At 47.2% G+C, this 16,715-nt stretch overlaps 1 protein-coding gene across 3 annotated transcripts in view; it reads left to right on the top strand.

The window, feature by feature from the left end:
• The window catches only part of LOC144947354 (chemokine-like protein TAFA-2), a 128,140-nt gene that overhangs the window by 79,891 nt on the left and 31,534 nt on the right, over positions 1–16,715 (top strand). The window lies entirely within an intron of this gene.

Below are 16,715 nucleotides of genomic sequence, written 5' to 3'. Positions count from 1 at the left end.
ATTATCTGAACCGGTTCGGGGCCTCCCCTAGGTCGACTCAGCCTCAAATGGGTACCTGGTGCGGTGTGTAAACATCGGCACTGGGGAGACAAAGGCGGCCGGGCGTGGTGCTGGCCACCCACCCCATCGTGTGCCGTGCCGGCCTTCATAGGTGCTCACTAACAGCACTTGCCTCAACATTCTGTTAAGGCTATATGGTGGATTTTGTCTTTGTGCTTTTTATGAGGAGCGGTAGTGTAGTGGCTATAGAGCACTGCAACGAATTGGCCGCCTGAATTAGATTCCATCAGTGGCAGATATTGCTTGGATGAGTGGCCACCAACAAAATCATACATCAGCTACCATTCTTTGTCTTGACCAAAGTTAAAGAAATCTTGACCAAAGCTAAAGAAATCTGAGATGCGTAGTTTCCGAGATGGAATCCGATTTAAGGCAATTTATTTGCCTACTTTGCGGATATTAAAACGTGATTGTCAGAATTTGCATTTCAATAAGTGTTTGGCGGTGCATCCTTGGCTCGAATGTCCTGGGCTAAAATTCCAGCGCAGGTCGATGCAATCTAAGTGGCGGTCTCAATGCCCCTAACCTGGCAAATTAAATAAAAAAAAGAATCCGTTTTATTTTATAGAGGTTGGACAATCCTTGTTTAAACGAGTGGAAAAGAGGATTGACTGACAGAGAGACAAAATGGCCCCATTCGTGCACTGTACGGCCATTGCTATGACGCGTCATCGCCACGTAGGTCCCCCGCATCCCCTTTCCCTTCGTACGGAACGGCCCATTTCACTGGACTTTCATGCATTTTGTATGAGTCGTCGCAGTGTTTAATATTCAGCGCTGCTTCCTTTGACAACCTTTAGTAGACTTGTCGCACAAATTCCCGAAGTAAATATTTTTCGCATGAAAATAAAGCCTCGTGGCATTGCGCCAAAATAGTTATTATAATAAAGGTGTGAAAAGCGGCCTTAATGAATGTGAATTTCTCATCGTGCTGATGATGGGAAATATTTCCCTCTGATAACGTATATTATTGGTTTTCCCGACTCTCACGCCTGCTGTATATTTGGAGTTTGCATGTTCTCTATCCTCGTGGTCAAGTGGATTTTTGTCCAGGTCCTCCAGTTTTCCCCTCCACATTTAAAATCAACGTGCGTTTGGAGTATTTGGCTGCTATACATTTCCACGTGGTAAGCCACTTCGTTGAGCTATCATTTGTGGCCAGGTCGCATCTGAAAAAAAAACTACTTTTTAGCTCAGTGGGCCTTACCTGGTAAAATGTAAAAAAATATATAATTGTATGTATATATGTATATATTTAAATTGAGACCTACGTAAAATGTAGCGCGTAAACAAATAACATAGAAAGGGAGATTTACAAAGAAAGCCTTGCGTCCCAACTCTTCCTGCCTCTCCGACCTCTATATGTGCTGTGGAGAAGGGCCGTTGTATGTATGTATGTTGAACTTCTTTCGCACAGTTCGTAGCCAACCGCAGTAATCCGAGGGGCCACCTTCTAAAGCCGCGTTTTCGACGAACGTTGTCGACGTTTTTTTTCTGGTTATCTTTTTGGTTATCTTTCACAGTGGCCGTAACGGTGGTGCTGCTTTTTTTTCAAGAAGACCTCAGTCGTGAAATTCACGGTTGCTCTGAATAGGAAAACATAGAATAGCCCAAGTGGAAATTATTAAAAAGGGCACTCCAGTCTCAGAAGAGGTGAACTTTAAGCAGGTTGTGAAGAGATCGTTCCCTTTTGTTCCACCCACAAGAGGCAAAACCGTTCCTGGGATCCGGCAAAGCAAAAGTCAAATAGCATGTAATGAAAAAAATTTACAAAACCGGGCATGTCACTTAGGGAAAGGTGCAATGGATCTGAATGCAAAGGCAGAGAGGTGAGTTTGAAGCAGGGCAAATGCAATCATCTTAGTATTCGCAAGAAAGATAAACCGATCTTGGCACCGCAATCACACGGCACAAAGGGCGAGGCAAAATCACGGGGGGGAGAGACTCCGCATGAGCGTGTTCAGCCCAAGTCGCGCGCCTACCTGGCCCAACATGGTCGCCGTGCGTTTTCCTCTCAGGGCAAAGAGACAAAGGTGGGGCATCGGTGGAAAAGGAAGATTGCCAAAGTCGAATCTTTTAAATAAAAAACGTGTAGTGGGTTGCGTGGTGGGTCGTGTGGTGAATTGCGTTGGCACAGTGGTTTTGGTGCACAGCGCTATGAATCCGGCATCTCGGGGTTTGATTTCCAGCCATGGTTAACGTCACCCCAACACCTCCGATTAGCACGGTTGGCAACGTACGGTGCGAAAGAAGTTCAACATATCACATACGTGCATAGACTCACACAGAGTTCCATAGATTCACACAGAGACCCATAGTTTGTTTTCCTTCCCCCGCTCATCTGATTAGCACGGTTGTCTACGTACGGTGTGAAAGAAGTTCAACATGGATATTTTGCTCCCATACGTGCCACGATTTGCAATGCCCCTTCCAAAACCTACAGTGGCATGAACATGAGATAATTTGAAATTAATTATGTTTTCTAAGGACAAACTGCATGACCAAACCATTTTCATATTTATTTGGGACACATTTACCACCACCCCCCCCTTTCTCACCCCTCCCCCCACCGAGTTGCGCACTGTTGTATCTGATTTTCATGAAAAAAAAACATAAGCAAAATATAAACGCATGCATCTTCATATATATAAAAGGCAAAGTTGTGATTATGTGTGTCTGTTCAAAATGTTTAGCGTACTTCCCGACATGCAACAAACTTGAAATTTGCCATGTGGGTACTTTCCAGACTGTACACCATGCAAAAATTATTAAAATACACTTTAGTGTTTTTTTTTGGTGGGGAGCTCAATAATGCATACATTTTTTGCACGGCAAGTGAGCTGTGACGTCACATCTGTCATGTGACCCGCGCATGTGGAAGAGTAACGCATTGTAGTGTAGTGGTTAGCGCGCTGCGCTACGAACCCGGCGACCCGAGTTCGATTCCCGCTTACGGCCACCAGCGGTAACGATTATTTTAAACGCTCCTGGGCCTCCCCTAGGTCGACTCAGCCTCAAACGACTAATTGGTGTGGTGTGTGAACATCGCCACTGGGGAGACAAAGGCGGCCAGGCGTGGTGGATCCAAGTTCCCGGGCGAAGCCGGGTAGTAAAGCTAGTATATGTATAAATAAATGTGGCCCTTTGATCAATCAAATGTCACTGCTTGCACACCAGGACACGAAGCGGTGGCATGTGCTCTGATAAGGATGCAGTAAAACCCCCAGAATTAATAAATATTAATATATAACGCAGAGCAGCAGCGAGATGAAGAGCGAGATATATGGTGGCCGTTCAAAGCGCGTCGGCATTAACTAGTACTAATAAAAATAATGCGCGGTTAAGTTTATTATAAATGCGATATACGGCGCATGGTCATAGCGGGAGAAAAATGCGGCTCATGAAATATTTAACGGTTCATACAAATCGTCCCCTGCACACACAGTGCCTATGAATGGGCATTGCTTGTGCGCTTTTAATTTGAGTAATGTACACAGTTTCACCTTTATTATTCATCATTATAGCAACAACAATGATCATAAATCATGCACGACCCTTTCTCAACCCACTGTCAGTCATGGGAGGGTGTGGGGTTATTTGACCATACTTCACCAGAATCCGTTCGCACTGCTTGCTGGGTTCATAGTGCAGTGTGCTAACCACTGTGCCACCGCTCCTTACTCATCGTTATCTGGTTAGAATTAAAAGTAATCCATTATGCGGCTTCGCTTTATTGAATGCAAGGATTTTAATTGTGATGTCACTTCTTTAAAAAAAAACATCCTGAAAAAAAACTAATTTCTGCATGTAATTGCATCTGACCGGACAAAAAGCACAAATGAATGATAGCTGAGGTAGATTAAACACAGCACTGTACATTAGCATAGCCATATGAAGATGTCTCAGAGGGCGGGAGTTTTTATATTGTGGTGAATTGAGAATGGACAACGATGATTATGACGATGATTTGCGTAGATTGCCTCCTATTCCTTTTCCGCTTCGGTTAGTGACAGTTCAGCCTTTTGTGAATCTAATTCGCCTCAACCTTGGGTTCACCGCTAATGGAGGAGTACAAACTTTCATTTAAAATATTCCACGGTGCGATCTGTTGCCTCTCGTGAAGAAGCTTCCAAGGTGCCTTCGACAAACACTCTCTCGCCCCCCCCGCCTCCTTTTCCAAATGTTGATGTCCGCAAACGCGAAGCCACGATTGAAACAATTACTTCGTGCCAAAAAGCTGGACATGGCTAAGCCAGAAGCCGCCGCCGCCGCCGCTGCGAGGGAGATATACAGAGGACCGTAGAGCCTTGAGAGGTAGGGAATGTGGCGCCGGCTCAAGGCCGAGCCGCCCTTCCCCCTCGTCTGTGGCTCTTCGTCGCGCCTCTGAACCGTTCTGCCTTGGAGAGCGGCGCGTTGCGAGTTGGAACCGCGGCTGTTGTTACGACCGACACAAAACTGTGGCGCTGCGTTGAGTTGTCTGAATTCTTTCTGCCGAGGTCTCATCCCTTGCCAATTCCTTTCTGGTCGCAGCAGCCGCAGACGCCATCAAATTGTCTCATCGGCTTTTGTTTACCGTTCACTGCTGCTTATTGATGAAGGTCACGCATAAATGGGGGGGGGGGGGGCGACTCATGGATTTCTAAAATAACCTTTGACAAAAAAATTAAAACACGTACAAACAAAAAAGGTCAACGTTTATCTGCGGCAAATGATTCGATCGGAAAATCGTGGTGACAAACGTTTGTTTGCTGTTTTCGTTTTTTGTTGTTATTGTCTAATGCCGACGAAATTCACTGAGTACGGCTTGCCAATCTATCCAACCGACGCTTATTGAGAATAGAGATCAAATTCTGGGGCAACTGCCTCGGACGTTTGGTTCTGGATTACCTCATATATTTCTCGTCATTGTTCTGCCCAAAATAAATATAAACCAAAGGAAGGAGTGGACGTGCCCACACTTTACCTCATCACACGAGGCCTGCCGATTGGCCAAACGGCGGTGCGTCCATTTGTACTTCCCAGTGTGCAGAGCTACGTGGATTTAAGAAACTTGTTCCATTGTAAAAAAAAACTGAACTCAAACTATCAACTATTTTTGTATTTTACCAGGTAAGGCCCCACGGAGCTATTTTGATCTTTTTCAGAAGCGATCTGGATATCCCAAATGATCACCCAATGAAGTGGCCTATCACGTGGAAACTTACAGTAGCCAAATAGTCTAAACGCATGATAATTGGTTTTTTACCCTTTTATCTGGCAACAAAACTGACACCTTTTTTTTTACAAGGAGTCATGTTTGCATTGACCACAATACCTGCGGTCGGAATGCAAACAAAAAAACACAACTCTGATAATGTATGCACTGTCTTTGAAATTGATTGGTCCACACCCGAGACAGCTTTTCTTAGAGCCTCGTCTCACATGGTGTTGGACCAGATGACGCCAAAATGACGCCAAAATTGTGGTCAATGCAAACATAACTCCTTGTAACAAAAGGTGTCAGTTTTGTTGCCAGATGAAAGGGTAAAAAAACTATTATCATATTTTGCTACTGGCAAAGGAGGTGTCAATAGTCTAAACGCATGTTTTATAAATGTGGAGGGAAAAACCAGAGGACCGAGAGAAACACCCACGTGACCACGGGGAGAGAGAGAGACACGCAAATCCCATATATACAGCAGGTATCAAGGTCGGGATCGGGATCGAACCCACGACCTCCTGTGTCCCAGGCGAAGTGGTTAACATCTCTGCTGACTCGCCGGTAGATCGCACTGGCGACCTCCATCTCGCAAGATTGGTTTGCGAGCCGTGACACCGTGGCAGCATTACCAGCATAGCAGTACAGGAAGTAGGTCACAGTGCGTGACGTACCGTACTCTGCGCGTGTGAGCGGTGGGATAGCGGTCAGCGCACTGTTGCCCAAACCTGGCGGCCTGGGGTTGATTAATGGCCACGACTAACATTCGTGGTGATTGATACTGAACTGGTCTGGGGCCTTCCCTGTGTAGATTCAGTTTTAAATGAGTATCTGGTGCAGTGTGTAAGCTTCAGCACTGGAGAGACAAAGGTGGCTGGGCGTGATTAGGAAACCGCACCATAATAGGTGCTCGCTAACAGCACTGGCCCCAACCGTTTGTGAGAGGCTACACGAAGGGGTCATTGCCTCTGTGAGCAGGCGTGCGTTCGCAATCATTGCCTGTTGCGCATTTCTTGATAAGCGCTGCTGGGTACCCCGTGGTTCTTTAAATTCGTATTCTTTGGGTCTTTCGGTAAAGTCACGTAGATAGGCTAAAAGAAAATAACAAAAAATATAACTTTTATTATTTTTATTATTTTTGATATTTTCTTTGAACCTATCTACGTGACTTTACCGAAAGACCCAAAGAATATGAATTCCTGCAGTCACGAAAGCTTTAAGTCAAGAGTATTTAAATTCGTGTTTGTGTCATGCTAACATTGCGGGTGTATTTAAATTAGGCGTAACGATGGCTTCCAGTTGTCCTTTATGGATTGGCAGAGTGGGGGGCTCCCAGGAGGAGGGGGGGCTCCCCTCCCCCCCGACTCTCCAATTAGTCACACGCCTTACGGTTGCCCCCTCTTCTGTGTTGCCCCTGGGGGCGGGCAATTCCACTCTGCTTGCCGTCCCGATGCCCGCCACAAAATTTAGGGTTTAACGTTTTCGGTGGCACACCCAACAAATTTTTTCTGTTTTTTTCTTGTTTTTATAGCCGCGTGCAGTGAATCATAATTCTAGCCAATCGCCTGATGAAGCCGGTTGTTGTTGTGATCACCGGGGAAATGCCACCAGGTACTCGAATTGTAAAGGTTGTGGGGTTTCTTCTTCAACACACAACGGTGTTGCTGAATTCATAACCAATTGTCACGTTTTTATTTACTTGACAAACCTTCGCTGATTGGCTACGTCGGGTGGTGGTGACGGGCTTAATGACACAACATTTATAATTATGCGATCCAACCTCCCAAAAAAAACCCAACCCATTTACTGTGCATAAATGCGCGTTTGTTGCCGAAAGAAAAGGCCTCGTTCATTTTCCTGACTCGTCGAAAGACACATGCTCATGGCAAAACTCGTTTCAACTTGTAAGGCACTGATCACTCTAGAATAGAGGGAGAAATGGGAAACCAGAGGCAAGTGGCAAAGGCAGTCGGGTGGTGAGCCGGCTCGAGCCATTACCCCGGCTCTGCAGTCCCCTGTATATTCAGATGTTTTCAGCCGACGAATTCGTGGGCCGTATGGAATGAAATCGTGGGTTGTGTGGACCGAATGGAGGGTCCCGTTTTAGAAGATTTGATTGATTCATTCTCCCAGCGCTGTTGCATTTTTTGCGGGGACGATACCATTGCGTGCGGAGAAAAGTCACACTCGCTGGCACACAGCGAGAGAGGCAAGGAGAGACATCAAATATTGCACGATTGGGTCGATGACCTTTGTTCAATACAGTATTGCCTCGTTATTCTCGAAGGACACGTTCTAGATATGCTCGTGAACATCAAATTTTGCTGATTATGATATTGGCCTATGAAACCCCATCTTATTAAGTAATTACCCTAAATAAGTACGTAAATAAGCTATTAAATACATGAGCATGATCATAACACAACAAATTGGTTATAATAAACGTAAGTAAATAAAAGGAAATGTAAAAATATGTTTTTTTTAAATACGTTGTAAATGAACTTAGCTTGAATTATGATAATGCTGTGTATAATCAATTTATCTCTTCACGTTCTTTATTTCGCTCTCTCTCTCGCGATGCAGCAGTCGTGCAGAGTTCCAGATGCGATTCGCGCCTAGCCAACATCGCGGATAGCCAAGGTCGTGAGTGACGAGGGAATTCCGCAACCCCCTTTCCTCGGGAGCATTTCACTGCTCCTGCGATTGGGCGTCCGGTTTCCGTGAGTCACCAACCGCACCTTAGCTGTGCACCACCCCGTTCGGTCAATTACTTTAACTTTTATCTTCTTGGTTCTTTCGGTAAAGTCACGTAGAAGGGAAGTAATAAAATAATAAAAATAAAACATAATAAAATAATTATCAGATGAAGAACATGTTCTTCACCTGAGGACGGCTGCTTGCGTTGTGGCCGAAACGTCGTGAGAATTATTTTATTATGTTTTATTTTTATTATTTTATTACTTCCCTTCTACGTGACTTTACCGAAAGAACCAAGAAGATGAATCCCTGCAGTCACGAAAGCTTTAAATCGAAATTTACTTTAACTTTGTTTTTCCAACGTCTACCGATCAACAAAACATCCACACCAGTGCCCGTCAACTTGGCTTTAATTGCGAACGTCTTCTTAAGAATGTGCTGCGGAAAAGACTCGAATCTTGCAGTTTCACGTCTAGTTTAACCTCGGCGAAAACTCAAGAGACCAGGAGAGTGTCATTCGGAAGAGAGACCATGGCCTTTCATCAGGAAGGAGTTCTTTGTCTGTAATATCCCGCATGCTAGTCTGAATAATAAATATGTGTTTTGATGACCTACGCATGAGACGACATGCAGTGCTGTGGACATGGCTTTGTGTTGGCGGTGGGCATGCCCTCATTTCTTCCAGAATACCTTCTGGGTTTCTGCCATAGCGATGGCGAGACGTATTATCGATGTGAGTACTTATGGGTACGCAAATATTTTCCGGATCACTGACCCAGTCCGTGACCCGGGGAGTATCGATGTTTTTGAATATTTGAGATTTCGCTGCTAATATTCTATGAAATAGTGAAATACATGGTGCTTCAAAAAAATTGTAACGCTTCTGAGAATTTGCAACAATGCCACAACAAATGTCCCTCCGGGCTCTGAAGACCACCTGGAGAAGATTCCAGGCACGTGTTGATAATGATGGCGAACAAGTGGTGACTTTTTGAAGCTATTAACATTACATTTGTTATCATGTTCTTCTTCCATTTAAAACGATAGTCCCATATAAGTGTTAAACATTTTTTGAAGCACCCTGTACAAACAAACAAGCATACCATTATATATCAACGAATGTTAAATATATGTATGCTAAAATAATGAACAAATATTCAAATTGGTAGCCATTTCCCAGTCGATTTCTGGAGCGCTGTATTTCCCGGTTGAAGACCTCCCGATGTCACGTCTGTTATGGGGGTTTTGTGTGACCACACCTCTCCACGTTGGTCAGATATTACTCGCCACCACTGTTGTTGACCGTGGCCGGGAAATGAGCCTGGGTTGCCGGGTTCACAGCGCGGCGCGCGAACCACCGCTCCGTCCCTGGAGATTTCTCGTTCACTAACAAGCCCAAGTGACCTTTCGCTTGAAAAAAGGTCGGCTTTGAATAATAATAATAATAATGTGTTATATCAACAAAGACAAAGATCTCCCGTATAGACATTACAGACTGTTGGGGCAAGTTCTGTTAGCGAGCACCTATGAAGGCCGCAACGGCAGACGAGTGGGTGGGTGGCCAGCACCACGCCCGGCAGCCTTTGTCTCCCTCGTGGTGGAGCCCTAAAACCGGTGCAGTTAATCGTTACTCGTGTTGACCGTGAGCGAGAATTCTGGTAGCCAGGTCCGTAGCGCAGGGCGCGAACCACCGTGCCACAAAACACACACGCACGCGCGCACACTCCACACGCACATTCACGCAAACCCACGCATGCATTCACTAAAACGCGCGCGCACACGCACACACATAGAAGCGGGTGTGCCATGCTTAGAGAAGGGCATTGGCTGGAACACACAAAGATAAAGATCGCCCTTCTAGCCTAAGCAGACTCTTGGGGAAAGTGCTGTTAACGAGCACTTATGAAGGCCGGCACGGCACACCAAGAGGTGGTTGGCCAGCACCATGCCCAACCACCTTTCTCTCCCTGGTGATGATGTTTACACACCGCACCGGATACTCATTTGAAGCTGAGTCCACCTAGGGGAGGCACGGGACCGGTTCAGATATTCATCACCGATGTTGACGGCGTGAGCGGGAATCAAACTCGAGTCGCCGGGTTCGGAGCGCGGCGCGCTAACCGCTAAGCTATCAACACGCATTCACACAAACACACACATTGTGTTTTCTCATGCCGGGGGCTGGGGGATGAGAGTGGGCGCGGGCTACGACTCTGGCTTTCCTGCCTCCCAAGGCTGACGCAAGGCTGACGCACACTCTCCCAGCCACCTCGTAGAAGATTGAAATTGTGGGAGGGCAACCTGCAGGTGTTGCCTTCGCTACCACCCACGTGGGACGCCTCCGGCAATATCACTGGCAAAACTACTAAACAATTTTTGTTGATATTTTACCAGGTAAGCCCCACTGAGCGAAATCGCATCTTTTCCAGAAGCGACTGGGCCACAGATGATAGCTCAACGAAGTGGCTCATCATCACGTGGGCATTTACAGCGGCAGCCAAATTATCTTGACCGCGCGCTGATTCTAAATATGGAGGGGGGAAAAACCGGAGGACCCGGAGAAAAATCCACGTGACCACGGGGAGAGAAAGAGATAGAGACGTTAACTCTAAATATACAACAGGTGCCTCGGTCGGGATAGAGCCCATGACCTCGTGTATACCAGGCGAGGTAGTTAACATCTCGCCACCGCGGCACTGGAAGTGGTCGACCCACGTTAGTCACCTCGCTCGCCCGGCGGGCTTCCCCTTTTTAGTTCGACGACCAAAAAACCCTGATACCTCCGACGAAGATATCTCGAGTGGTGTTCGAGGAGACCCCCGCCCCCCCAGTACCTCGCGCGTGATACCGCCGGTTCGTCCGTACACTGTTGGGGGTTGTCGCCAACGCATGAACAGCTGTAAGAGGTCACCCTCCCTCGCTGCCGTGGTTCGGATTTAAGCCACACGGGTTACAGGGGCCCGGCGCTCCGCTCAAATCGGGGGGGGGGGGGGGTGGGGGCACGGTTTTGAGCGGAGCGGCAGCGCCACTAAGTCGGTCTGCGACGCCGCATTAATGTCGTCCATTAGGGCCGGTGTCGGGGCTGTTTGGCGTTCACTGCCACAGACATTAAAGGCTTTCTTCCACGGCCACAAACGCAACTTGTTTTATCTCCCTCCGCTGGGGCGGCGGTGTTGGGGGCTAGAGTGGTGGTGGTGGGGGGGGGGGGGGGTGGCGAGCGTGTGACCGCGAGTGTTACGGTGGTTAGCACCCCCCGTGCTCCCGTCACGGCGAACCTACGCTTGGTTCTGAAGGAGAGGGTTAGCGGATCACGCACAGATGGTGTGAGACTCGCTCCCCGTGAGCGTCGAGGAGGAGCCATATCCCCTGGCTCGCGAGGGGAAATGCCGCAGAGGTCAAAACGTGACCTCCAGCTGTTCCATCTGTGTGGGATCGAGCGTTGCCCCCTTCTGATTATTCTAATTCCTGGCTACTCGCGTCATTGGCGATCGCCTAACCCCCACACCTGGCGACGAACGGTGCCTCCTCGCAAAGGCTGGCGTGTAACGAGCGCCTGGGCCGCTGTCTCTGTGTGGCCAACGTCAGCCAACGTCGGAGGATAGGAACCGCCCAGGTGTGGCCACGTCGCACCTGGCCCGCCGTGCCGTGCCGCCCTTCGGTCGCAACTCATCGGCAGCACCTGCCATGGCCGTTCTGTGCCGTGCGAATGATGGCCCCGTGTATCTGGTGCGGGGCGCGTGTCTGAGTGCGCGTCTCCAGCCACACTGCACATGTGTGGTTGCAGTAACCGTGTCTGAAATGGAGCGTGTTAGGACATTGCAAAATGCAGTGCTCCTTTAACTTCGTGGCTTTGTTTACATTATTCATGTATTGGTAGAATGTATTCAGTTCATGTCATTTAAAATTTGTGCGAAGAACTTGGTATACAGTACAAGTTGGATATTAGCACACCCCTTGGCAGCAAAGCCATGTGTGTGCTTATATCAGGAGTACGCTTATGCTTCCTCTCCACCATCGTTTCGTTAGCATGTGTTGCTTATATCAGAACTGTGCTTTTGCAAGTCTGTGCTTATATCTAGCTTCTACTTGGAATTCATTTCACAACATGCAAAATGTTTTACAATTATTCGAAAATATATTATGCCATGAGGGCAGAAGGCAGGTTCAGCAATATTTACCAATCTCTTATTTTCATGACCTACATGGCGATTGAATCCCTTGGGTAACTCATCCCCGAGTTCAGAATCAGAACATGTATTTTTACTGGAGGAATCCGATGAGCTATGGAGCTCTTTTACACAGCTCGCCAGCCATAGGGCTCTAGGCTCTCTGGCAAAGACTTGCCAATGGGAATATTGATTGTTTTTATCATGTTTAGCTTCTTTTTTCACACGCTGATTGTCTGCCTTGAGTTTTACCCACCCAGCAGCATAACAAGGGGCTGCTTAGTCCTGACTTGCTTATCTGATTCTGCCATCTACATTACAAAGGCTCAGTCCCAGCAGCAGCAGCAGCAGCCGCAGCCGCAGCCGTACTAACCATCTCACATCAACTCCTTTCCCGCGGCCCATCCTGGCTCCTCCCTCCTTAACCAGTATATATATACAAGGTCGGGTCTCTTGGGATTTCTCTTAACTTGATACAGCAATTGTGCTGTGACGGTTCCACCTGAAGACGGAAGCTTGTGTTGCCTCCGAAACGTCGTGATTTATTATTTTATTTCTATTATTTATTCTATTATTATTTATTATTGTTATTTATTATTATTATTATTTATTTAATTTTTACCTACGTGACTTTACCGAAAAAAACCTAAGAGTATGAATCCTTGCAGTCACGAAAGCTTCAAATCTAAAAGAGACCTCGGCTTACTACATTCTTGCAAGGATACCGTTACCCTCTAGAACAGTTCCCAACCAATAGACAAAGTCCAGCCTAGAGGATTAAACCTCCCCCCACACATACTTGAACTATTATACAGGATGTTCCTCTCTGTTGCTTCGGCTAAAACTACAAGCTGACAGGCGATGGACTTATTTTTTTAATTATAAGCTCATGGCCACATTGTGAAGTTCAAAAACATATCATGAGATTGTTTTGTTTGCGGCAAAGCATTGCATTGTGGGTGCACTGGCGGAGCCAGTGGGGGGTGGGGTGGCACGTGCCCCCTCCCCCCGCCATTGATCCGATCGAAATCCCTAATTTCGATCGAATCATTGGGGGTTATTAGTAATAAATCGGCATTTTGCGACCCCCACTGCCACTGTGTAGCATATTATTATGTGCCAGGGACTCTATGAGATGATTGGACAATAGTCTGAGTCCATAATTGACAATAAGTAACGGCAAAGCGGTTATAAGTAACTCATATAATTGTGCGGAGTTGCGTATACAGGACACGACTTCCCTGAAGGCATCATCACACCTTCAGCGAGCGCGATGCCGATCACACACGCGTCCTTACTTACTAACAACTCCTCTATCATGTTTCATTGCTGGAGGGGTTGCCCCTCACTACCTGAAAATTTTGGCTCCGCCATTGTTGAAGTGCTTATTGCAATTAACTGGGCCAAGTGAACTCTCTATAAATGTTTAGTTTATTTCCAATCCCCCCCCCCCCCACTAATTCTGATACCCTCTGGAGCCCCCTCTAGTGAAGGCCCATCCGCTAGCAGTGACGCGAGCAGGCAGTTGCAGCGCTGCGCCTTAATGAACAACAAAAATGTGATGAGTTTTTGTTGTTGTTCCTTGTGCACTTCTGACATCACAGTCCCTTGGTTTTTTTCGTAACGTTTTTTTATTTTGCGTCCGGCTCCGTGGAGGTTTCGCACGAGACGCGGGGTTATTCGCGGACGATTTTCGAAGCGCGTGGGTAAAAAAAAAGAAGACTGAAAAAAACAGCCGTCACCTTAATTAAGCGGGGGGGGGGGGGGGGTGCTACATTCTCCAGCCCGAGCGGCCGCCAGTTGTGCGGGGAGGGCTTTTAATTGACACCGACTTGCCATCCAAATTGGCTCTGGCCTGGTGCCACGACCGACCCATGAATGGTTATCCCAAGATAAACGCGCGCGCCACACGCCTTCGGAAGGTCCCCGACGCTCAGACGCAAGGGAGTGGGGGATGCGAGAGGCGAGCCAAAAACTCCACGTTCATTAGGAAGGTGACCCCGCACATCGGGTTCAGCGCCTTGCCCGTGTCACCTGTGGCACGGCCTGTTAATTAAATGATTTATAGTCGCACGCGCGATCTCGCTATTAAAACCGTCGGCGACAAAGTGTGTGCGCGCGTGTGTTCGGCGAAAATTAGGGTGTGGCTCGTTTAATGGATCAAAATGACGACGAATCAATGTCCCCTTTAAACAATGCGGTAGTTATTCTATGCATAAGTATACAAAGACAAAGATCCCCCGGTCATAGGCTTTGCATACTCTTGGGGCAAGTGCTGTTCGTGAGCAACGATGTAGGCCGGCACTGCACACGAGGGGGTGGGTGGCCAGCACCACGCCGAGCTGCCATTGTCTCCCTAGTGGCGATGTTTACACACCGAATCAGGTGCTCACTTGAGGCTGAGTCGACCTTGGGGATATCCAGGACCGGTTCAGATAACGGTCACTGGTGCTGGCCGTGAGCGGGAATCGAACTCGGGCTGCCGGGTTCGTAGCGCCGCTTGATAAACACCACACGACCGCTCCCCACTGCATACAGGGTGTTTTAAAAAGATGGACCCAATTTCAAGGCAGTATATTTCACGATGGCAACACGTTACAATTAGACAAAAAGTTACGAACGGTTTAATGAGTTATCAAGGCCAAAACGCATTTTAAACGCACGCTGCACCGCAATTACGGATTCAGTCTTGCTGAATTGCAGAACGCAAAACGCCCCTTGTGTGTTTCGGGGTCGCCGTCTTGCGAATGACTGAGCCTAGGGGCTGTTTGTGCGCTGGGAAAGGCACCCAGCGGTAATCATTTGAAACTCTATGCCCCGCTCTTTCAAGTGGTAAGAGTTTCATTCATGGGAGGTTCGTGGTTGCAGAGATATAGCGATTTCAAATCGGGTCCATCTTTTTTTAAAAACACCCTGTATATGCAAAGGCATAACCACACACTCACGAAGCAGACAAATGACATTTGATAATAAGATGAAATCGAAATTACACCGACTACATAGACCAACCACTTAAACAGTTCCATTTGTAACGTAGCACACAACGCAATCATGTCTGAGAAATGTCCCGTGAGTGCTGCCATGTGCATGCTACTACACACGCATTGGTCGATTCATCCATCCCCTCCACCAAGTAATTTAATGTAATTGTCACAATTCGAGATCGCGATTCAATTCAAGCTGCTTAACTTTTACAATTTCATTGTCAATGTCACGAACAAAACATTTTCTTGTTTGCGCAGTTTTTGTTCTGGATAAAAACAGTCGAGCTCTATAGACTGGCTGCGCTGCACGTGGCCTGTACTCCAGCCCTGCGGAGGCAGCGAGGGTTGGCGGATCACGCACAGACGGTGTGAGACTCGCTCCCCGTGAGCGTCGAGGTTGAGCCATACCCCCTGGCTCGCAAGGGGCAATGCCGCAGAGGTCAAAACGTGAACTCCGGCTGTGTTGGATCGAGCGTTGTACCCTTAGCACGTGCGAGCTTTCTCCAAGGTGCTCTGGTTTCCTTCCACATTTAAACATTAATTAGCTGACCGATAACATTTGATACATAGAGGACCGCAGAGCTTGGGGGGAGGACGGGGGGGATTTGGTGCCTTGCCACTCGTCTGTGGCTTCTCACTCTTCTGAGTCGTTCTCTCTCTCGTAGGGAGCGAGCTAATACTCTGTGGTGCATTGAAATTCTTGTATAATTTTCATGAATCGTCAATAGATTATCGCATGCTCGAGCAAATGAATCTTGTGCAATCAATGACCGGATGCATTGCCACGTGTCAAATGTTATCGTAACATTCAAAAGTTTTTTATTTTAATTAAACGTTACGAGCTTGCGTTTTTGCCGACAATTGGCAGGTCATTTGCATCTAAGCATGCTTTTATGCACGAATCAGACCCACCTTATAAAATAAGTACACATTTTAATTCATTTAAATTTATAAATAAAACATTTAAATATGCATTTCGCAGGCCCGTGGTGAACAGATGCAGTTTAACATATCGCAGGTAGTGGCTATTTAGAAGAGAGAGAAAAAAAGGCACATTAACATTTTAATAAGGCAACATTTTCTCGGTGAATTAATTTAACTTTCTCTCTAATTGGTTCACGAGTGCAGACGCGGGTTTACAGGGATATGGGCTCATAAATCTGGGGACGAGGTTTTGTTCATTGTTTTAAATCGCCCTTACGAGGTGACCGAGTGGCTTCAGCCAGCCAGAGCGCTGAGCTGACGCCGCCGGGGGCCTGGGTTCGAATCCAGGCAAGGGACCTCTCCTTAATCCGGGTTCTCTAGTGTAGCAACTTGACAGTCTTAGCCTCATCACCAGCGACCACGTAACCAAAAAAAGGAGTTCATTAAATTCGTTCTCTACTTAATTTGACTGGATTTCAGCTTCGTTTGACTATTCGGTGACAGACGTTACGTCGCTGTCTGTAATGTTGCTCTCTGTAATTTCCCCACGCGCCCTGTGGCAGGGCGGCCAATGCAGGAGGGTGGTCAATGCTCCAGGCCGGCCACTAAGGGACCTCTAAGGCCAATTAGTGAGCGACCGGTGAGGCCAGATGTTGACGGTGGCTTGATGTCTTTCCTGTGCAGCAG

This window comes from Lampetra fluviatilis, chromosome 44 (assembly GCF_964198595.1).
Source record: "Lampetra fluviatilis chromosome 44, kcLamFluv1.1, whole genome shotgun sequence".
Classification (NCBI taxonomy): domain Eukaryota; kingdom Metazoa; phylum Chordata; class Hyperoartia; order Petromyzontiformes; family Petromyzontidae; genus Lampetra; species Lampetra fluviatilis.
The sequence above is the reverse complement of the archived record's forward strand: the minus strand, read 5'-3'. Positions and strand labels throughout refer to the sequence as shown.